The following is a 25218-nucleotide window of genomic DNA, read 5'->3' as shown; positions in this document are numbered from 1 at the left end:
GGTATGAGATGATACCCTGGACGCGGGAGGCCTGGACGCAGGCTCATGTTATGATTATCACACCGATCCGATGTGGACGGGAAGCTTATACATTATTACACCGTGCCTATATGGGCGGGCAACTTATATACAAATAATTACGCACACATATCCTGATGATGACTATGAGTAAGCCAACATGCATTATTTCTTTTACACTTGTCAGTCAGATACAGTCATTCCATATTGATGGTTCTTGTATGTCGTTGCCTTATTTCCTTGTTTATGCCTCTCATACTCAGTCCAATGTTCATACTGACGTCCGTTTCCTTTGGACGCTGAGTTCATGCCTACAGGTAGACAGGGAGGAGAGCTCGACCCAGACCAGCAGTAGCCGTCAGCTGATTGAAAGCACTCCTTTGTTCGGAGGTGCTTATGACGATTCTTTTGTGTATATGTATTTTTGGGCATGACGGGGTCCTGTCCCGTCCTTATGCTTAACACTCCAGTAGAGGCTCGTAGATGCGCAGTGTGGGTTAGATGGTCTCACGAGATGCTATTAGATGTATATATTATTTTGATGGCCGAGAGGAAAACGTATATAAGAGTATTTATGTTTCCATTTAAAATATGATTTTCCTATAAGTTGAGTATAAAGCTGATAAAAGACCATTAAACGAGCAAGATAAGTAGTAGCACGAGTGGTGCTCGGTGGCTAGCCCCGGGTACCCGTCATGGCCCCTAGCTGGGTCGTGACAGTCTAGTAATCTAGTAGAGGCTCGTAGATACGTATGTGTGGGTCGCATGTCTCACGATTTTACTATCGTATATATACATATTACTATTTTGATAGTCGAAGGGCTTATGTATATGCAAGTAATTATGTTTCCAAATGAAGAATGATTTTTCTAGGAATATGAGCATAAGAAATACGACTGTATGTGCCACGACCCAACCCTGTGGGCCATGACTAGTGCCCAAATTGGACACCCGTATACGAACCTGTTACATATAATCAAACTGAATCTATGAACAATATGGAAACTTGCAAAAGAACTCCAACGGTTCATAACGTCATCATATATGTATATTTAGATAAACTGTCTCCTGAGGAGTCACAACTGATCAAATCGTAAAATGATACGCAAGCCGACAAGGCTGCCACTATACATCAATATCGTGTCATATGCAAGCCGACAAGGCTGCCACTACAGATAGACATCATATCATAGCACATCGTATAGACACAGCTGAACGGAACTTATACACAACCCACACATATGTCTACAGACCTCTAAGAGTAACAACAGTATCATATGACGGGACAGGGCCCCGCCGTACCCCTGGATAAAATACATATACACCACAAGAGATTCTGTACCAAAAACTAGGCTCCGGAACAAGGGAGCTCTCCAAGATAGCTGAATAGGACTCCTAAGCTGGCGGGTTACCTAACGTGAGCATCTGTAACTGCGGGCATGAACGCATCCCCCCGAAGAAAGGGGGTCAGTACGGAATATGTATTGAGCATGTAAAGCATAAATACAATAAACAGGATCATACTGAAGTGAGGAGTACAGAAAACCAGAAAACCACAAGGCTTACCTTTGAATCATAAATCATGGTGTCAATATCAGACTTAACTCGTTATGAAACTTAATGTCACCATTAGAGAATCATCCTGTTCATATGCATATGTATAACGTGTCCCGGCCCTCTAGTGAGGGACTCGGTAAATAAAATCATATCATCATCATGTATATATATATATATATATATAACGTGTCCCGACCCTCTAGTAAGGGTCTCGGTGAATAAGATCATCATGTGCCATCCTGGCCACCATCCCCATATCATCATACCATCATGTCTTCATATCATCATATACATATATATAACGTGTCTCGGCCCTCTAGTGAGGGACTCGGTGAATAATGCAGTGGATCTGTGCATGAAAACATGTCCTGGCCCGGGACTCATAGAAAGATGTATTGAGACATGCACGAGCAAAGTAGTGAGAAACCATATGCAAATTAAATCATATCTGAGACTCAATACAATAATCAAAACGAATCATCATTTGAAAACCAAGACAATAGTCATATCAAATACCTTTCGAATGTCGCTGTGGATTATATAAAAATAGAACCTCAAGGATTATATACACGTATCAAGACATAATAAAATAGTTTCTGGAAATCAAGAACATTAGTCATCCTAGTGGCTCTTTGAATATCATTATGAACTATATTAAATAACGTCTCAGGGATCATAGACAGCTATCAAATCAATACGAGACAGCTTATGAAAGTTAAGGACATTAGTCATTATAGAGCCTTTAGGAATAGAGACTTATACATACGATTATACTATACAACATATAGAAAGCTCGAGGGCAGTGGCTTAACTACTTTAAAAGCTCTAACATCAAGAAGTGAATAAGAATCATGAATCATATTCGGAACTTATGAATGGAATTACCCCAAAGCTCATGTCATTCATCACTTACGTCTAGGACATGCCAAAAGAAAGAAGGGATAGGCTTTACATACCTTGTCGCTTCTCAAGTTAATCATAACTTAGGTCTCGGGCTTCACCAATCTACAACAATACCACATATGCCAATAACCAAATTAGAATACTCTTTCAAACCAATCCTTAATTACTTAGAAATGTAACGATATTCGGGCAGCATCTTCCCTACAACACAATAATCCTCGTGATTTCAACTTAGCCAAAATATCAATCACCATATCAACAACAATATCAATAAATACATATCCAAATAGAATCAAATCCATTCTTAAATCACCTCCAAAACAGCTCAATATACATTCCTATACCGATACTTGTATACACTTCTTTATTTTCGTATATACATAGTATAACAACAAACACAACGATAACAACTACCGCCAATCCCACGATATTCCAGCACACCAAACAATTTATAACAACCACCAAACAGTCCACATGATAAGAATAACAATTTATCCGATTTCTCGCAATTAATTTCCATATTTCTCATCCCACCGTTTAACTATAACCCGGACGAACTTAAATATATCGAGAATGGGAGAATTCTTACCTGGATAAGTGGAGAAAAACCGTTAATTTTACTCTAACGTTTCTGAAATTCTTGTTGGAGTGAGAATTGGCCGAAAGTTTGCCAAATGTATTAAAAACAGTAAGTAACTTCTTCTAACACAATTATTTTTATTAAATGCCCTCAAGAGTTTCTAGCAACGTTTCTTTTTTTTTTTTCACTCCTTCAATGAAGACGTTGCTTTTCCAAAGAAACTGAAAGTAAAGGCTGTTGACATATTAGATTCCCATCAAATGAAATTTTTTTCTACGTATAAAGGGGTTGCTAGCCCTATCTTGGACCTATTGAATTGCTAGTGTGACACGTAGGTCCCTCCACTTCCACTAGCACACCACATGGATTAATTTTAAGCCTTACATGTAACACCAAAAGAATGATACACGTAATTCACCAAACATTCACCTTATCTACTAATATCTATTATATGACCATTCCATTATGGTCCCACATCTAAATGATGTCACCCAAAAATTACCCATATACGTATTTAACTAATTCCTTTGCTCCCCATTTCATTCCATCATTTAACTAACTACTCGCATAATTAATTTTTTATCCCAATTCACTTAAATAATAATTATTTTCAACACACCTCATATATTCATTATCACGATCACGAAATATGGTACTACTCCGTAGCCTCTTTTGGCACACACAAAATATTATTTCCAATCACCGTTACCACAATTTTAAGTCTGAAATCATTCCGGGACTTCACGTCCTTATTCCACGAGCTCTTAATTTGCATGATTGAATATGACTAAATCCTCCGAGCTCGAGTAAATTTGCTCATTCTAGATGGTTCAATTTCCTAGTCCAAAAATACGAGGTATTATAGCTTGGACCGTATTTCATTCAAATAAATTTGAACCTTGACGAAACTTATTTTCTTCGACTGGTTTAACTTCAAATCCTTGTGATACATGTATGCCATCACTTTAACCATCTATAAGCTTGGGGGATAACCTCGTTTCCATTACTAATGTCATTTAACTCGCACACCTTCCAACGCATGAGAACACGGGATGTAACATCCTTCCCCCCTTTAGAACATCCGTCCTCGAATGTTAAACTAGTCCTGCACTCCCAATACTTCCTCAAGTGTTCTTCTATTTAATTATGCCCTTCGCAGGTCTCTTTCGTTGGTCGATTCTCTTTAATTTATTATAACGCATTCCAGATCTCTAAGGAACCATTCCCGTAATATTTCCTCTTACTCTTTCCTCTCGAGGTAATAATTCCACGTCGTTGTATTTACTCCCTTCTTTATTTCGCAGTCGGTTGTTAGTTGTATTGTGAGCTCTTCTGTTGAAATGTTACTGTCTCTCTTGTCTGCATACTGTTCAGTTGTACTGTCACTGATTGATTCGGACTTGTACTCATGGTGCACGTAGTCATGACTCGACTCTTTATTTTTTCTATAGTTACTCCTTTAAGATGATATATTGTTCACTTCACTTTACCTTCTGATCTTTAGACAAGATCTTGTAACGCGCAGACATCCCTCATCGATTTATTAGACTTTAATATCCCTGGAGTATTGCATGCCTTTGATAACCTGTAGACCCTTCGCAGGTTCTACGAGTAAAATGAAATTTTCCAGAGGGTAACATTTTTGTACTCCAATATCCTTGCTTTATTCCGCTGTTACAGTCTGTATTCTGGAATTCTCAGCATCATGTGTCACTTTCTGACTTTCCTTTAAAGGTCTTTAACTATCACTTGCCTTTACTTCTTGACCTCGATCTTTAGGGTTGGCTATCAAATAGCGCTAGGGTCCCCGCATATTATAACTTTACTGTCATCCAGTAACCAGTAACCCGCTTATTCTGATTGTCTCGGTTAAACCATTTCGTAATTTCCCTTACCCTAACTGGCAATACTTTAGGCATATTATCTCATGTCATTTCTTTATTTTTGATTCAAACTCATCTATTGCCCCTTTACTCAAATTTGCTCTTAATTCTCCTACCACGCATCCTATTGCAATCTTTACAAGAGTATGTGTAGGTGCTCAAATTAGCCCGGAAAAATGCCTTAGCGTTGCCTCGTTAGTTTTTTTGTCGACCCTATATTCTTCCCTTATATCTTTCAATTGATATCAAGGCTCAACTATGGCTTTTGCCCTCATTACTAATTATATCTCTGTAGTTTTGCCTCAAACCATCTTACACCTTTCTTTGGTGTACCTAAAATATTGCAACCGCATTGTTGTTACTGAATTCTTACTCTTCTTATCAAGTACTCACTTGGTCTCATCCTTAGCATACAAATATTCGTAGGTTGCATAACTATTCTTGTACAATTTGTACAAAGTGCACCCAATCTTAGTCATAGTCTTTCCTTCTCCTGGTTTATTCTGCTCTACATATCTTATTGTATTAAGACTCACTTGTTGTCTATTTTATCATATTCCTTTCCCTTCCTTTACTACTTATGTGTCACAATGTCATTAGCCAATAACTCCGTTGCCAACATCTTAATCTCTAATCTAGTATAGCCTTGCTATCCCTTATAATATCTTTTAAGTTACTCGTTACCATTCTCTTGTCGTATTCTTCCTTTTTATAAGCATCCACTTTCTGATGTCATATTATCTAAGATCTTTACCAATACATTTGGTATACTACACCATATCCATGTCTTCCTTTATATCATCTATAACTTAGATTACCCATGTATAAAACCCCAACACAATCACGAGGCGATGAGAACTCTCGATATACAGTACAAAATATTATCTGATGGCCGGTACTCGAGTAATGTAATTAATGTAGCAATTTATCCGAAGCCACATTCCATTCATTCCAATTAGTAATTAGCTAGTGCTTATAGTCGTTTCAGATTCTCAATTAGGTAGCACTTATATTCTGATGATGAGTGTCCCAAGCTTTCTTGCAATACTATTTTTATCCCAGCGGATATCATCTGTTTCTTTTAATAAATTCGCAATACATCAGTTGTTTCGCAAATCTACAATCCTTCTCCTCTAAGGATTTCACTATTTTCGAGGTGAAGTCACATACACGCAGTACTCCTTTATGCCTCATGCGATTTTACCCTTGTTGTGTACCCAACATTGACTTCTGACTTACTCAGAATCACATCAAGTTCGTCTTAATAATGGTTTATCTTATTGCCTTGTCGTCGTCTTACACCTTTAAGCTCGTAGCTATGTATTTCCCCTCTATTTTACACTCGTACTCAATTAATTACGTCTGTCTTGGGTGCTTCCTTTAGTATTCCTTTCATTTCTCCAGTCTATGTCCATCTTTTATCTTATGCACGAGGAATTTCATGCTACTCCTGTATCCTTCGGTAAACACTACTTCTACATAACTCCTTCTCACTTTCAAAACATATTCTTGTTCATCCCTATTTGTTCTTATCATACCAGTCATTTCTTGCATTCATTCTGTCTCATTGCTCATCTTCCTTTAGGCTGGTCTTTCACAATTCTGTCGCTTATATTACTCGTTTTCCTAGCTATACACGTCATAACGCATCGCTACACTGTAATCCCACTCACTTTCTTCTTATCTTCCTCCTTCTATTAACTCCTGTTCGTAATCCATCCTATAACGTAACATTTCTTAAACTTATTCACGATTCTTACTATGTTTTAATTACACTCTGTGGACTAGGCGTACTTAACCCTTCGCTTTTTCTGATCAACCTTATTCTTAATATCTCACAAGCTGTCTTATCAATACCTTCATAATTTGTCATAATTCTTCCTCCTCCGTAATTTTATGTCAATCATACTACTACTCCTTTTAACTGTAAACTCGTCGTAATTTATCCCTACTTATCGGTTCACTCGATACCTCAATAAAATGTTTTGTTAACATTTGCCACCTTTTTCTAAATCATCCCTTATTATCACAAGCCCTTCCGAATCATCCTAGCATTTCATCAATAACACGTGGAACACATGATCCATGACAGCTCACAAGTTTGAGGTTTCCTTCCACGAATTCCATCTCTAATTAGTTGATTAAAACTAATAAACTCAAAGAACACAAGAACACTCCCACTCCAAGGTTACGTCACCATGAAGCGTCCTCTGAAACCACACAAGAAGAGCTAGAATTCGACAAGTACCACGAGACTTCCATCGCTTAACTCACATAGTTTACCCTCAGATTTTTTTTTTGGGTCATGAATGAACTATTTAGTTCACAAACTACTTGTTGTATGTTTTGTACTCTTCAAATAAAAGTGGAACTTAATTGTGGACGTTTTTGTTCTTCAACATGAGCCTCTTCTAAGGTAAAATGTGGCTGGAAGGTATTCTGGTCCGTTCAAATGAATTTCGAATTCGCTGCTCACATAGGCTTTTTCGAAGTAAAATATTTTCCAAATAAGAATGGTGCCCCTTACGGACGACATGGAGGGTATCTCTTAAAGCTTTAGTCCGACATAACAAATTTACCCTATCGGTATCGATTTTTAAGACATTTTATGAACTTATATCTCATTCTCTTCATTTTCCTATTTCTGGGAACATTTTAGCAGAGTTTCCTCTGTATTTCTTACTATCTCAAAACCTGCACGCAGGAAACACCAACAATGCCTCACAGGGCCAACATATATACGCATATATCATAACGTATCATAGCCACACAGGGCTCCCAATTTCCAGTAAAAAGTATAAAGGTGTCGGAACTTACCTCACATATCGCACCTCCAGACGTACCTGATCCTTTAACGATCTGTCCTGTTATACCTTTCCATATACCTTCTCTTTCATCCTTCAACTTTATATTTCGACCGTATTCCATTATTCTTACCTTATCCGACATACCTCCTTCGCACCATTTATTACCTGTGTGCTCTGTAGCTTCCAATGTCATCGGTCGCTTTTATCTGTTGATATCTGTCACGACCCAACCCCGTGGGCCGCGACCAGTGCCCGAGCTGGGCACCTATACGTACCAGATACCCCAAATTAGCATATTAACAGAATAATAATATAATATTAATATTAGTGGTCGCTACAAAATTTAGCAGAAAAGAAGACTTGGCACACATAGGCCGATAAGGCCATCACAGAACAGAATATCCCAAACATATGTACAGAACCCACACAGATGTATCCACAGACCTCTACAGAACATATCATAATCATAAGACGGGACAGGGCCCCGTCATACCCTGAACAAAGTACATATCCAGATAGCAGTAACAGACTGTACCAAAAGATGGGCTCTGTAGAAGAGAGCGCCCCAAATAGCAGAATTAGGATCCTAAACGTGTGGATCAGCGAACCTGTCGTCAGTACCTGCGTGGCATGAAAACGCAGCCCCCGAAGAAAGGGGGTCAGTACGAAATATGTACTGAATATGTAAAGCGGAATCACAGAAGTCAAATCATAATGGTTACAGAAAATGAGTACAGAATCCAGAGTGTCAAATGCATATTTCCAAAACAGACAGAATGCGTACAGAAACATATGTCATATCATATCATATCCGGTCCCTGACACGGGACTCGGCAGACAGAATGTGGCCACCCTCCCGACGCTGGTGCCACTATACAGAGGAATCAGAAAAAGGGGCGTGGCCCCGTATCATATAATGTCATATCAAAATGGCCATACAGATCAGATCAGAATAGGCGGACATGGCACATCATACTCCACAGACCCATGTACGCGTATACCTGCCCCCTCACATCGGGACGCGGCGAACAATGCAGAGAATTACGCTTGACAACATATCCTGGCCCGGGCTCAGTGTGGGAAACATTGGGACATCCACGAATGGAGTAGTGAGAGACTAATGCAATTTAAAAATATAATAAATGTTTTCAAAGACTCGATGAAGCGTATCAAAGACAAACAAATCCAATGGGGTCGGACGGAATCATAATAAATGTAATTCGGATATCATAATAAATTACAGAAGTATAACTTTCCCGAAGTCATTCCGAGTGTCAAAATAATTTATAATATTTAACAGAATATTTAAAATAATATTCGTTAAGCGATTAGTAGGGTAATTAAAACATTTCTTTCAAAAATCGCTTAAAAAGGAAGCTTTAACACATTAGGGGCAAAACCGTAAATAGCGGGCCCGCCTTGGGACAAACAAGGCGGCGGGCTCAAATTGTGCCCTCTAAGCATATAGTATCACCTAAAAAGGTTATACAAACATTCTATGATTTTCTGAATAATTTAGAGCAATATTGCATAATTTCAGAAAAAGCGTATCAAAATGGTTCAATTTTACTGAAGGAAAAACTGAAATTTTGTCTTGCGGATTCCGAGGGCCAAGAGGTCCTTCGAGGCCCGGATCCGACCCTAACACACTAGGGGCATGCCAAGGGAAGAATTGGGGTTGCTTTACATACCTTTCGCGCTCCTTAAGCCTTTCCAAACTCACTTCCCGTTTCGTCGAAAAACTACAATTGGTCAAAGTTTACCAATTGTGAATTATTAATGCCATTATTTCAACTTTAAGCATATTTGGCTACCGAAATTTCGGCAGCACTTCCCCTATACATATGACACCCCGAGAATTCAACTCGGCTATAAATCATCAACAACAACCCAAACGACAACAACAATATCAACAATGAACATTAAAAACACAAATATCCTTCAACTAGTCATTTTTCTCACAAGTTGACATAATCTTCAATTCAACCCAACTTTCAACTAAGATCAATAATTTCATATTCAACAACCATCATGATAATCACCATATAGTTCTAGAAACATTTCATATCGTTTTCCTTAAGATATACACTCGATATACATGATATACAATCTTCCGCCAAAATCATAACTTATGCAAAACATCAAATATTTGGCATACAACTTCATAACAAGTTTCCAACTTCCAAATTCATCAACCATAATCATAATTCACATCTTAACAACTTCATTTCCATAATATCACAAAATTATTCTAAAGTGACATAATCATCTACATTCCAACTTCAACCAAAATTCATTCAACTTTCATTCCCAATATAATTTCCATCATAACCACAACTAGAATGCAACATAAAATTCAACTCATATATGTATACAACATATATACACCCATGACTACATATATATATACATACCCACTTTGCAAACTTCCTTATTTCCATAATTTCTACTCATTTCCACATACCACAACATAAACAAACCTTCATAACATAAGAAAAAGGAATTGATTCTTACCTTTTTCTACAAACTTCTTCACTTGAACAAGTTGTCAACTTGAAGAAATAAGTGCTCCTTCTTCCAAAACAATTACACCAAGTTGTAGAGGACACTTAATTTAGTAGGAATTCAACAAGAAAATAATTTTAGAGGCAAGATTTTGAGGGATGATTTTTCTATGGCCAAACCCGAAATGCCCTCTTTTTGTTCTTGTTTTTCTCTTGTTTTTCCTCCTATTCTTTCTCTTGAAAGTTCTATGGAATTTGGATGATTAAGTGGTCTTTTATTCATTGACCACGTGACTTAATTCCATGGGCTTGGATCCTTTTTATGGACCATGGCCGAATGGCTCCTCACTTGGGCCTTAATTTTTTTTTTTCATTTTTTTGGGCCAACTCGGTTGGTCCCGAGTTGGGCCTAGCCCACTGACCTTTCGACCTTAAAACGTTCATATCTCCTTGTACCGACGTCACCTGGGAACCCACGACCTATGGATGGAAAGCTAATTCAATTATCTACAACTTCTATTTCAAGGTATTTTCGAAATTCCAAACTTACAATACAGTTTTTGCCCCCCAAAGTCAGGTCACCCAAAAACGTTTTCTTAAAAATATTCGTTTGGAGGGTTTCCACTTTGATTTGGTCCAAAGGTACTTCATGAGTTGTGTTTAACTTTACATATGTGATTCATATGACTTTTCAGATGTTCCAAAAAAAATCTCGGTATGTGGGCCCCACCCCAGCAGATGCTCCGAGGTTCAAAAATACGGGATATAACATCCTCCCCCCCCCTTTAGAACATTCGTCCTCGAATGTTAAATTAATCACATAGGGTTTGAAAATACTTTGGGGGAGTTCATGTTTACAGACATCACATATGACACACGATTGATATTGGAATAAATTAAAGCAGGGATTTAAGGTTACCTGTGGGTATAGAGAACAAATGAGGATATTTCTTCTTCATTTCCTCTTCGGCCTCCCATGTCATTTCCTCCCTATTATCGTTCCGCCACAGTACCTTAACAGAGGCTACATCTTTATTCCGAAGCCTCCTTACCTGACGATCCAAAATAGATACGGGCTGCTCCTCGTACGATAGTTGCTCCGTCACCTGAATATCATCAGCAGAAAATATTCTAGAAGGGTCACCGACGCATTTACGAAGCATAGAGACATGAAATACCGGATGTACCGCTTCCAAATCAGATGGCAAATCTAGCTCATAGGCGACATTTCCAGTTTTTCGAACAATCTGATAAGGCCCAATATAACGCGGACTGAGCTTACCCTTTCTGCCGAACCGCATCACGCCTTTCATAGGCGATACCTTCAGGAATACCCAATCGCCTACCTGAAACTCCAACGGTCGACGCCGTTTATCCGCGTATGACTTCTGTCGGCTCTGGGCTGCCAACAGTCGCTCCCGAATAAGTTTTACCTTGTCCACGGCCTGCTGGACCATATCTGGGCCAATCAACTCTGACTCGCCAATATCAAACCAGCCAATCGGCGATCTGCATTTCCTGCCATATAGAGCCTCGTACGGAGCCATCTGGATGCTGGAATGCTAACTGTTGTTATATGCAAACTCAATCAATGGCAAGTGATCATCCCAGCTGCCTCTGAAATCAATAACGCAGGCCCGCAACATATCCCCCAACGTCTATATAGTGCGCTCGGCCTGTCCGTCGCTCTGAGGATGAAAGGCTGTGCTCAGACTCACCTGAGTCCCTAGACCCTCCTGAAACGACCTCCAGAAACGCGCCGTAAACTGGGCGCCTCTGTCAGAAATAATAGATATAGGAACTCCGTGAAGCTTCACAACCTCTCTAATATAGAGCCTGGCATAATCATCGGCGGAATAAGTAGTCCTGACGGGAAGAAAATGGGCTGAGTTCGTCAGCCTATCAACAACGACCCAGATGGAATCATACTTCCGTGGAGTGCGAGGCAAACCTGTAATGAAGTCCATATTAATAACCTCCCACTTCCAAGTCAGGATTTCCATCTCCTGCAACAGTCCACCCGGCTTCTGATGCTCAATCTTGACCTGCTGACAATTAGGGCACTGGGCGACGAACTCTGCAATATCCCGCTTCATGCCGTCCTACCAGTATAAGCATCAGAGATCATGGTACATCTTCGTAGACCCAGGATGGACCGAATAGCGAGCATAATGTGCCTCGCTCATAACCTGCTGCCGAAGGCCTGCAATATCAGGTACACACAACCTGCCTCTGTATAACAAAGTACCGTCCGGTGAAAACTCGAACGGAGTCCTCTCCTTATCATAGGCTGTGTCCCTGTACTGAGCTAAGACAGGATCTTCGTATTGACGCCGCTTAATATCTTCCCTGAGGGATGACTCAGAAACCCCTCGAACAGAAATCCGTGTATCTCCAGAATCGGCCAGACGAACCCCGAGACTAGCCAACTGCTGAATATCACGGGCTATCTCTCTCCTGTCTGGCTGTAAATCGGCCAAACTGCCCATAGACTTCCGACTGAGCGCATCGGCAACAACATTAGCCTTACCCGGATGATACAGAATATCCACGTCATAATCTTTCAGAAGCTCCAGCCACCTCCGCTGTCGCAAATTAAGCTCTCTCTGCCTGAAAATATACTGGAGACTCTTATGATCAGTATAGATATCCACATGAACGCCATATAAATAGTGTCTCCATATCTTCAGAGCATGAATTACCGCTGCGAGCTCCAGATCGTGGGTAGGATAATTCTTCTCATGCTGCTTGAGCTGCCGGGAAGCATACGCTATAACTCTGCCATGCTGCATCAATACACAGCCCAACCCCATGCCAGAAGCGTCACAATAAATAACATACCCGTCCGGTCCCTCTGGAAGAGTCAGAACTGGGGCTGTAGTCAGCTTCTCCTTCAGCAACTGGAAGCTCCGTTCACAAGCGTCAGACCACAGGAACTTAGCTCCCTTCTGAGTCAGCCTTGTCAAAGGCGCTGAAATCGAAGAAAACTTCTCCACAAATCTCCTGTAATAGCCTGCTAACCCCAGGAAACTGCGTACCTCTGTGGGCGTCGTAGGTCTGGGCCAATTCTTCACGGCCTCAATCTTCTGTGTGTCCACCCGGACACCATCAGCTGCAATAACATGCCCCAAGAAAGCCACTGAAGACAGCCAGAATTCACACTTAGAAAATTTCGCATATAATTTCTGATGCCGGAGTACCCCTAATACCGATCTCAGATGATCTGCGTGCTCCGCCTCAGACCGGGAATAAACCAGGATATCATCAATGAATACAATTACAAACATATCCAAGAATGGCCTGAATACCCGGTTCATCAAATCCATGAATACTGCGGGGGCATTAGTAAGCCCAAAAGACATAACCCTGAACTCGTAATGCCCATATCGGGTCCAGAAAGCTGTCTTAGGGATATCGGCCTCTCGTACTCGCACCTGGTGGTAACCGGATCGAAGATCTATCTTCGAAAAACACTTAGCGCCCTGCAGCTGATCAAACAAATCATCAATCCTGGGGAGGGGGTATTTATTCTTTATAGTTACCTTATTCAGCTGCCGATAATCAATACACATACGCAGCGACCCGTCCTTCTTACGCACAAATAATACCGGGGCTCCCCAAGGCGAAGTACTGGGTCTGATGAAGCCCTTATCCAACAAATCTTTCAGCTGCTCCTTCAACTCCTTTAATTCTGCAGGCGCCATTCTATACGGAGGAATAGAGATAGGCTGAGTGTCTGGGAGTAAATCAATAGAGAAATCTATCTCCCGCTCTGGAGGAAGACCTGGAAGCTCGTCGGGGAAAACATCTGGAAACTCATTAACCACGGGGACTGACTGAAGTGTCAGCGTCTCTGCGTCCAAGTCTTGCACCCGTACCAGATGATAGATATAACCCTTTCTAATCATTTTCTTTGCCTTAAGGTATGAAATAAACTTACCTTTCGGCGATGCTGTATTTCCAGCCCAATCTAAAACTGGCTCCCCGGGAAACTGGAAGCGAACCACCTTATTCTGGCAGTCAACATTAGCATAACAGGAAGCTAGCCAGTCCATACCCATAATAACATCAAATTCAGTCATATCTAACTCTACCAGATCTGCCTTAGTATCACGGCCACATACAATCACAGAACAGTCTTTATAAACCTGTTTCGCTACAATAAAGTCCCCTATCGGTGTGGCTACCTCAAATGGCTCTATAGGTTCAGACATAATACCAATTTTACCGGCAACAAGAGGTGAAATATATGATAAAGTTGAACCTGGATCAATTAATGCATACACAGACCGAGAGAAGACCAATAAAGTACCTGTAACGACATTAGGAGATGCCTCCTGATCCTGGCGGCTGGCCAAAGCATAAATACGGTTCGAAGGACCGCTAATACCAGAAGCTCCACCACGGCCTCTGCCGCGACCCGCTGGTGCCGAAATACCCTGCCCCGTAGGGCGCATAGCCACTGATGAAGATGAAGACCCAGCGGCTGATCCGGTAGGCTGCGCTGCACCACCCGAACTACCCTTATACGGGAAATCTCTCACAGAATGGCCCTGACGGCCACAAGAAAAGCATGCACCGGTGGCTCTGTAGCACTCTCCCGTATGGTATCTGCCGCAAAAAGAACACTGAACCCTGGGTGGCCTCATCTGACCAGAACCCCTATCTGTCCGCGAACTTGAAGCCCTGGAGCTCTGGCCTGCTCCTGAATACCCTGGGCTATCGAATCTGCGACCTGCAGGCTGGGGAGGCGCGCTCTGCGCCGGCTGAGATGCAAATCTGCTAGGCTGCTGCGGCTGTTGGGGCTGTCTGCCCCGAAAGTCTCCAGATGACCTGGCCCTCTTGGGCTGTCTCCGCTCCTGGCCCCTGTCAGGCTGGTGTCCTCCTCTGCCCCGATCCTCCATGCCCTGGGCATGGGCCTGGATACGGGCAATGTCCATACCGGGCTGAGCAGCCAATACTAAGCAGCTATCAACAAAATACCGATCCAGCCCCATAATATATCTATGCATCCGGTCCGCCATAGTAGCCACCACAGTAGGTGCATATCGGGCCAAGGAATCAAACTCCAAACTATAGTCCCGAATACTGCGGCCCTTCTGCCTCAATAATAAGAATCTATCAGATCTGGCTCGTCGCAACTCTGGGGGAAGAAAGTGTCCAAGAAATGCCTGAGAAAAATCGCCCCAAACTGCTGGAGGAGCGCCGTCCCCCCTGGATAGCCCCCATGACTCGTACCAGTTTGCCGCCACATCATATAACCGGTACGAAGCTAACGCGACTGACTCTGTCTCGGAGGCATTAATCAAATCTAGAGTGCGTCGCATCTTCCTAATAAACTCCTCAGGATCCTCCTCGGGCTTTGTCCCGAAGAACTCTGGAGGGTTACAAGTCAAAAACTCACGGGCTCTCGAACTATCACGCCTGACTGCCCGGTCACCTCCCAGTCCATACCCCTGAACCTGCCCTGCCACAAGTCTAGTCAGCAACTGGACTGCCTCCCTCATAGACTGATCCTCAGTGCCTGGCCGTGGAGCTGGAGGCTGAGGTACTGGAACTGCGGGAGCTGGCAGTGGAGCCGTCCCCCGATCTGCAGCTACGGCTGCCCCAATCTCCTCCACGAGTGGCGGTGTAGAAGAACCCTCTGTCTGGGGCAAAGTCTCCGGAGCAATATATATCTGGGCCCTGGTAGTCCTCTGGACCCGGCTAGTCTCTCCTACGGCAACTGACTTGGCCTTTTGGGCCGCTGTCGCCTTTTTTGGAGGCATATCTGCAAATATAGCCACTCGTTAGGAAGGGGTCATCCTGATAACACAGCTCTATCGCACGATCTAAGACAGAAAGAAGGGTAGTATCCTAAATGCCCTGTAGCCTCCTGTTTATAGGTGTGGTGCACAACACTCCGATAAACAAGACTCTACTAGACACGGTCTGTGGACATTCCGAGGACGAACCGCTCTGATACCACTTTTGTCACGACCCAACCCCGTGGGCCGCGACCAGTGCCCGAGCTGGGCACCTATATGTACCCGATACCCCAAATTAGCATATTAACAGAATAATAATATTAGTGGTCGCTACAGAATTTAGCAAAAAAGCAGACTTGGCACACATAGGCCGATAAGGCCATCACAGAACAGAATATCCCAAACATATGTACAGAACCCACACAGATGTATCCACAGACCTCTACAGAATATATCATAATCATAAGACGGGACAGGGCCCCGTCATACCCTGAACAAAGTACATATCCAGATAGCAGTGACAGACTGTACCAAAAGATGGGCTCTGTAGAAGAGAGCGCCCCAAATAGCAGAATTAGGATCCTAAACGTGTGGATCAGCGAACCTGTCGTCAGTACCTGCGTGGCATGAAAACGCAGCCCCCGAAGAAAGGGGGTCAGTACGAAATATGTACTGAATATGTAAAGCGGAATCACAGAAGTCAAATCATAATGGTTACAGAAAATGAGTACAGAATCCAGAGTGTCAAATGCATATTTCCAAAACAGACAGAATGCGTACAGAAACATATGTCATATCATATCATATCCGGTCCCTGACACGGGACTCGGCAGACAGAATGTGGCCACCCTCCCGACGCTGGTGCCACTATACAGAGGAATCAGAAAAAGGGGCGTGGCCCCGTATCATATAATGTCATATCAAAATGGCCATACAGATCAGATCAGAATAGGCGGACATGGCACATCATACTCCAGAGACCCATGTACGCGTATACCTGCCCCCTCACATCGGGACGCGGCGAACAATGCAGAGAATTACGCTTGACAACATATCCTGGCCCGGGCTCAGTGTGGGAAACATTGGGACATCCACGAATGGAGTAGTGAGAGACTAATGCAATTTAAAAATATAATAAATGTTTTCAAAGACTCGATGAAGCGTATCAAAGACAAACAAATCCAATGGGGTCGGACGGAATCATAATAAATGTATTTCGGATATCATAATAAATTACAGAAGTATAACTTTCCCGAAGTCATTCCGAGTGTCAAAATAATTTATAATATTAACAGAATATTTAAAATAATATTCGTTAAGCGATTAGTAGGGTAATTAAAACATTTCTTTCAAAAATCGCTTAAAAAGGAAGCTTTAACACATTAGGGGCAAAACCGTAAATAGCGGGCTCGCCTTGGGACAAACAAGGCGGCGGGCTCAAATTGTGCCCTCTAAGCATATAGTATCACCTAAAAAGGTTATACAAACATTCTATGATTTTCTGTATAATTTAGAGCAAAATTGCATAATTTCAGAAAAAGCGTATCAAAATGGTTCAATTCTACTGAAGGAAAAATTGAAATTTTGTCTTGCGGATTCCGAGGGCCAAGAGGTCCTTCGAGGCCCGGATCCGACCCTAACACACTAGGGGCATGCCAAGGGAAGAATTGGGGTTGCTTTACATACCTTTCGCGCTCCTTAAGCCTTTCCAAACTCACTTCCCGTTTCGTCGAAAAACTACAATTGGTCAAGTTTACCAATTGTGAATTATTAATGCCATTATTTCAACTTTAAGCATATTTGGCTACCGAAATTTCGGCAGCACTTCCCCTATACATATGACACCCCGAGAATTCAACTCGGCTATAAATCATCAACAACAACCCAAACGACAACAACAATATCAACAATGAACATTAAAAACACAAATATCCTTCAACTAGTCATTTTTCTCACAAGTTGACATAATCTTCAATTCAACCCAACTTTCAACTAAGATCAATAATTTCATATTCAACAACCATCATGATCATCACCATATAGTTCTAGAAACATTTCATATCGTTTTCCTTAAGATATACACTCGATATACATGATATACAATCTTCCGCCAAAATCATAACTTATGCAAAACATCAAATCTTTGGCATACAACTTCATAACAAGTTTCCAACTTCCAAATTCATCAACCATAATCATAATTCACATCTTAACAACTTCATTTCCATAATATCACAAAATTATTCTAAAGTGACATAATCATCTACATTCCAACTTCAACCAAAATTCATTCAACTTTCATTCCCAATATAATTTCCATCATAACCACAACTAGAATGCAACATAAAATTCAACTCATATATGTATACAACATATATACACCCATGGCTACATATATATATACATACCCACTTTGCAAACTTCCTTATTTCCATAATTTCTACTCATTTCCACATACCACAACATAAACAAACCTTCATAACATAAGAAAAAGGAATTGATTCTTACCTTTTTCTACAAACTTCTTCACTTGAACAAGTTGTCAACTTGAAGAAATAAGTGCTCCTTCTTCCAAAACAATTACACCAAGTTGTAGAGGACACTTAATTTAGTAGGAATTCAACAAGAAAATAATTTTAGAGGCAAGATTTTGAGGGGTGATTTTTCTATGGCCAAACCCGAAATGCCCTCTTTTTGTTCTTGTTTTTCTCTTGTTTTTCCTCCTATTCTTTCTCTTGAAAGTTCTATGGAATTTGGATGATTAAGTGGTCTTTTATTCATTGACCACATGACTTAATTCCATGGGCTTGGATCCTTTTTATGGACCATGGCCGAATGGCTCCTCACTTGGGCCTGAATTTGTTTTTTCATTTTTTTGGGCCAACTCGGTTGGTCCCGAGTTGGGCCTAGCCCACTGACCTTTCGACCTTAAAACGTTCATATCTCCTTGTACCGACGTCACCTGGGAACCCACGACCTATGGATGGAAAGCTAATTCAATTATCTACAACTTCTATTTCAAGGTATTTTCGAAATTCCAAACTTACAATACAGTTTTTGCCCCCCAAAGTCAGGTCACCCGAAAACGTTTTCTTAAAAATATTCGTTTGGAGGGTTTCCACTTTGATTTGGTCCAAAGGTACTTCATGAGTTGTGTTTAACTTTACATATGTGATTCATATGACTTTTCAGATGTTCCAAAAAAAATCTCGGTATGTGGGCCCCACCCCAGCAGATGCTCCGAGGTTCAAAAATACGGGATATAACAATATCGTTCTTCTGCTGAAATCAAATGTTAGTAAAGGGAATTTCATTTCCTGTGGCTGGGCTCTATCGCACGATCTTAGATATGAAAGAAAGGTAACATCCTAAATGTCCTATACCTTCCTGTTTATAGATGTGGTGCACAACACACCGATAAACAAGACTCTACTAGACACGGTCTGTAGACACTCCGAGGACGAACTGCTCTGATACCACTTTTGTCACGACCCAATCCCGTGGGCCATGACTAGTTCCCGAACTGGACACCCATATACGAACCTATTACATATAATCAAATTGAATCTATGAACAATATGGAAACTTGCAAAAGAACTCCAACGGTTCATAACGTCATCATATATGTATATTCAGATAAACTGTCTCCTGAGGAGTCACAACTGATCAAATCATAAAATGATACGCAAGCCGACAAGGTTGCCACTACACATCAATATCGTGTCATATGCAAGCCAACAAGGCTGCCACTACAGACAGACATCATATCATAGCACATCGTATAGACACGGCTGAACAGAACTTATACACAACCCACACATATGTCTACAGACCTCTAAGAGTAACAATAGTATCATATGACGGGACAGGGCCCCGCCATACCCCTGGATAAAATACATATACACCACAAGAGATTCTGTACCAAAATCAAGGCTCTGGAACAAGGGAGCTCTCCAAGATAGCTGAATAGGACTCCTAAGCTGGCGGGTTACCTAACGTGAGCATCTGTACCTGCGGGCATGAACGCAGCCCCCCAAAGAAAGGGGGTCAGTACGGAATATGTACTGAGCATGTAAAGCATAAATACAATAAACAGGATCATACTGAAGTGAGGAGTACAGAAAACCAGTACAATAACCAGAAAACCACAAGGCTTACCTTTGAATCATAAATCATGGTGTCAATATCAGACTTAACTCGTTATGAAACTTAATGTCACCATTAGAGAATCATCCTGTTCATATGCATATGTATAACGTGTCCCGGCCCTCTAGTGAGGGACTCGGTAAATAAAATCATATCATCATCATGTATATATATATAACGTGTCCCGGCCCTCTAGTAAGGGACTAGGTGAATAAGATCATCATGTGCCATCCTGGCAGCCATCCCCATATCATCATATCATTATGTCATCATATCATCATATACGTATATATAACGTGTCCCGGCCCTCTAGTGAGGGACTCGGTGAATAATGCAGTGGATCTGTGCACGAAAACATGTCCTGGCCCGGGACTCAATGAAAGATGTATTGAGGCATGCACGAGCAAAGTAATGAGAAACCATATGCAAATTAAATCATATCTGAGACTCAATAGAATAATCAAAACGAATCATCATTTGAAAACCAAGACAATAGTCATATCAAATACCTTTCGAATGTCGCTGTGGATTATATAAAAATAGAACCTCAAGGATTATATACACGTATCAAGACATAATAAAATAGTTTATGGAAATCAAGAACTTAGCCATCCTAGTGGCTCTTTGAATATCATTATGAACTATATTAAATAACGTCTCAGGGATCATAGACAGCTATCAAATCAATACGAGACAACTTATGAAAGTTAAGGACATTAGTCATTATAGAGTCTTTAGGAATAGAGACTTATATATACGATTATACTATACAACATATAGAAAGCTCAAGGGCAGTGGCTTAACTACTTTAAAAGCTCTAACATTAAGAAGTGAATAAGAGTCATGAATCATATTCAGAACTTATGAATGGAATTACCACAAAGCTCATGTCATTCATCACTTACATCTAGGACATGCTAAAAGAAAGAAGGGATAGGCTTTACATACCTTGTCGCTTCTCAAGTTAATCATAACTTAGGTCTCGGGCTTCACCAATCTACAACAATACCAAATATGCCAATAACCAAATTAGGATACTCTTTCAAACCAATCCTTAATTACTTAGAAATGTAACGATATTCGGGCAGGATCTTCCCTACAACACAATAATCCTCGTGATTTCAACTTAGCCAAAATATCAATCACCATATCAACAACAATATCAATAAATACATATCCAAATAGAATCAAATCCATTCTTAAATCACCTCCAAAACAGCTCAATATACATTCCTATACCGATACTTGTATACACTTCTTTATTTTCGTATATACATAGTATAACAACAAACACAACGACAACAACTACCGCCAATCCCACGATATTCCAGCACACCAAACAATTTATAACAACCACCAAACAGTCCACATGATAAGAATAACAATTTATCCGATTTCCCGCAATTAATTTCCATATTTCTCATCCCACCGTTTAACTATGACCCGGATGAACTTAAATATATCGAGAATGGGAGAATTCTTACCTGGATAAGTGGAGAAAAACCGTTAATTTTACGCTAACGTTTCTGAAATTCTTGTTGGAGTGAGAATTGGCCGAAAGTTTGCCAAATGTATTAAAAACAGTAAGTAACTTCTTCTAACACAATTATTTTTATTAAATGCCCTCAAGAGTTTCTAGCAACGTTTCTTTTTTTTTTTTTTCACTCACGTTGCTTTTCCAAAGAAAGTGAAAGTAAAGGCTGTTGACATATTAGATTCCCATCAAATGAAATTTTTTTCTACGTATAAAGGGGTTGCTAGCCCTATCTTGGACCTATTGAATTGCTAGTGTGACACGTAGGTCCCTCCACTTCCACTAGCACACCACATGGATTAATTTTAAGCCTTACATGTAACACCAAAAGAATGATACACGTAATTCACCAAACATTCACCTTATCTACTAATATCTATTATATGACCATTCCATTATGGTCCCACATCTAAATGATGTCACCCAAAAATTACCCATATACGTATTTAACTAATTCCTTTGCTCCCCATTTCATTCCATCATTTAACTAACTACTCGCATAATTAATTTCTTGATCCCAATTCACTTAAATAATAATTATTTTCAACACACCTCATATATTCATTATCACGATCACGAAATATGGTACTACTCCGTAGCCTCTTTTGGCACACACAAAATATTATTTTCAATCACCGTCACCACAATTTTAAGTCTGAAATCATTCCGGGACTTCACGTCCTTATTCCACGAGCTCTTAATTTGCATGATTGAATATGACTAAATCCTCCGAGCTCGAGTAAATTTGCTCATTCTAGATGGTTCAATTTCCTCGTCCAAAAATACGAGGTATTATAGCTTGGACCGTATTTCATTCAAATAAATTTGAACCTCGACGAAACTTTTTTTCTTCGGCTGGTTTAACTTCAAATCCTTATGATACATGTATGCCATCACTTTAACCATCTATAAGCTTGGGGGATAACCTCGTTTCTATTACTAATATCATTTAACTCGCACACCTTCCAACGCATGAGAACACGGGATGTAACAGTATGCAGAACGAGTAATAGAATGAGTGGTGCTCGGTGGTTAGCCCCAGGTACCCGTCACGGCCCCTAGTCGGGTCGTGACAATTTTGCATAAAATTCTCGAGTTCGAAGAATTCCTAGAACAATACGTAAATGGTCTGCATGTTCTGATTCTATGCGAGAGTATACCAGAATATCGTCAATGAATAATATTACGAATAAATCCAAGAGAGGCCTAAATACGTTATTCATCAAATTCATGAACATTGCCGGAGCGTTAGTTAACCCAAATGATATCACCCAGAATTCATAATGGCCATATCTCGTTCTAAAAGCTGTTTTGGGAATATCTTCTTCTTTAACTCTCACTTGGTGATAACCTCACCTCAAGTCTATTTTGGAAAACCACTTGGCACCCTGTAGTTGATCAAATAAATCATCAATTCTCGGAAGAGGATATTTGTTCTTTATCGTCACCTTATTCAACTGCCTATAATCGACAAAGAGACGGGTAGAAAGAGAGCCTCCGATGAACATAGAAGAAGGCGAATCACATAATGAGGCCTTTTCTAATACTTCATCTACCCCGCCTAATGTGGAAGAGCAAGGAGGAGCCCCAACTCCAATTCCCCTACCGGTTGCTTCGGGTCAACAAATGACCGAGGCTGTCCATTTATTGACGCAATTGGTCGCCGCACAGGTACAATGACAAAGTGCGAGTTCAAGTGATCAGGCAGCAAGTACCAAAGCCCGTGATTTCATGAGTCTAAATCCTCCGGAGTTTTTTGGGTCAAAGCTGGATGAAGACCCGCAAGGTTTCATAGATGAGGTGTTGAGGACATTGAAGATTGTCCATGCCTCTGAAACTGAATCCGGGGAGTTAGCATCTTATAGACTCCGGGATGTGGCTGTTTTGTGGTACAACAATTGGGTATTATCAAGAGGAGAGAATGCGCCTCCTCCGATTTGGCAAGAATTTGTGGATGCATTTATTCGCCACTATTTGCCACCCGAGGTCCGCCGAGCTAGAGCGGATAGATTTCTAAATCTGAGGCAAGGAAATATGAGTACCAGGGAGTATAGCATGCAATTTAATTCTTTGGCTAGATATGCCCCGGCTATTGTGGCCGACATAGGAGACCGACTACATAGATTTGTAAGTGGCCTAGGGCCACATTTATTCAGAGATTGTTTGACGGCTTTCTTGCAAGACGGGATGGATATTTCCCGAATACAGGCCCATGCTCAGAATTTAGAGGGGCGACAACAACCACCAAGAAGTGACCGCGATAGTGAAAGAAGGCAAGGCAAGAGGGCTAGATCTATGGGAGCAGGTAGTGGTTATAGAGGGGGATCAAGGCAGAAATATTCTGGTTACTCAGGCCAGTCGGTGACCAGTGCACCTCCCCGAGTTGCAGGTAGGAGATTTGATCACTCCTTCCGCTCAGGACAGGGTTAGAGCTCGACGGCCCCAAACTCCCAAATCAGGGAAGATTATAGCCAGAGGAGACCCCCAGTACCACGATGCAGCCAGTGCGGTAGATTGCATTCCGGACAGTGTCGCCAGTGTTCGGACGCTTGCTATACTTGCGGCCAAGTTGGGCACATGATGAGAGATTGCCCATCGATGAATGGTAGAGTTGGGGTTCAGCCCACAGGTTCGGCAGCTGGTTCTTCCTCAGCACGCCCGGCAGGATAGATTCCCCAGATATCAGCAGGCCGAGGTAGAGATAGAGAGGCAACATCTACTTTAGGTGCCACTCAGCCCCATATATATGATCTAGCCGGACAACAGGATCTGGAGTCCTCCCAAGATGTGGTTACAGGTATATTGTCTATATTCTCCCGTGATGTGTATGCATTGATAGATCCGGGTTCTACCCTTTCTTATATTACTCCATATGTTGCTGGTTGTATTGGGGTGAGGCCCGAATCAATTAAACCTTTTGAGGTACTCACTCCGATTGGTGATCCCGTGATAGCAAGGCAAGTGTATAAAAATTGTGTCATTGTAATATGTGATCGTCAGACCACAGCTGATTTGATTGAGTTGGAAATGTTGGATTTTGATATAATCATGGGTATGGATTTGTTGGCCTCGTGCTATGCTAATGTTGATTGCCGAACAAACGTGGTTCTATTCCAATTCCCGGGAGAGCCCGTGCTTTAATGGAAGGGTAATGCAGCATCTCTAAAGGGTAGGTTTATTTCCTACCTTAAAGCGATGAAGATGATAGCCAAGGGCTATATTTATCATTTAGTTCGGGTTCATGACACCGAAGCAAAGCCGCCAACTTTCCAATCATTTCCGGTCGTGAATGAATTCCCAGATGTATTTCCTGATGAGCTTCCAGGTCTTCCTCTAGAAAAAGAAATAGATTTTGCTATTGACGTGTTGCCGGACACCAAGCCTATTTCTATTCCTCCTTATCGAATGGCTCCGGCGGAATTAAAAGAGCTAAAGGCGCAGTTGAAAGACTTGCTTGAAAAGGGGTTTATTAGGCCCAGTTCATCGCCGTGGGGAGCACCGGTCTTGTTTGTAAGAAAGAAAGACGGATCTATACGAAT

The 25218-nt window shown here is 41.3% G+C and overlaps 2 long non-coding RNA genes across 2 annotated transcripts; both read right to left on the bottom strand.

Annotated features, from left to right (window-relative positions):
- Positions 1-1032: 1032 nt before the first annotated feature.
- Positions 1033-3500, bottom strand: LOC132637086 (uncharacterized). Its single transcript, XR_009581530.1, has 3 exons — positions 3068-3500; positions 2532-2580; positions 1033-1449 (listed from the first exon to the last, which is right to left on the bottom strand). It is a non-coding gene; the product is annotated as an uncharacterized LOC132637086 (long non-coding RNA).
- A 16110-nt stretch (positions 3501-19610) lies between these two features.
- On the bottom strand, positions 19611-21838 carry LOC132636963 (uncharacterized). The gene is made up of 3 exons (XR_009581503.1): positions 21630-21838; positions 21094-21142; positions 19611-20010 (listed from the first exon to the last, which is right to left on the bottom strand). It is a non-coding gene; the product is annotated as an uncharacterized LOC132636963 (long non-coding RNA).
- Between the last annotated feature and the right edge of the window lie 3380 nt (positions 21839-25218).

Source organism: Lycium barbarum, chromosome 1, assembly GCF_019175385.1.
Source record: "Lycium barbarum isolate Lr01 chromosome 1, ASM1917538v2, whole genome shotgun sequence".
NCBI classification, from domain to species: Eukaryota; Viridiplantae; Streptophyta; class Magnoliopsida; order Solanales; family Solanaceae; genus Lycium; species Lycium barbarum.
Note: the sequence above shows the minus strand (reverse complement) of the source record. Positions and strands in the feature narration are given on the sequence as shown.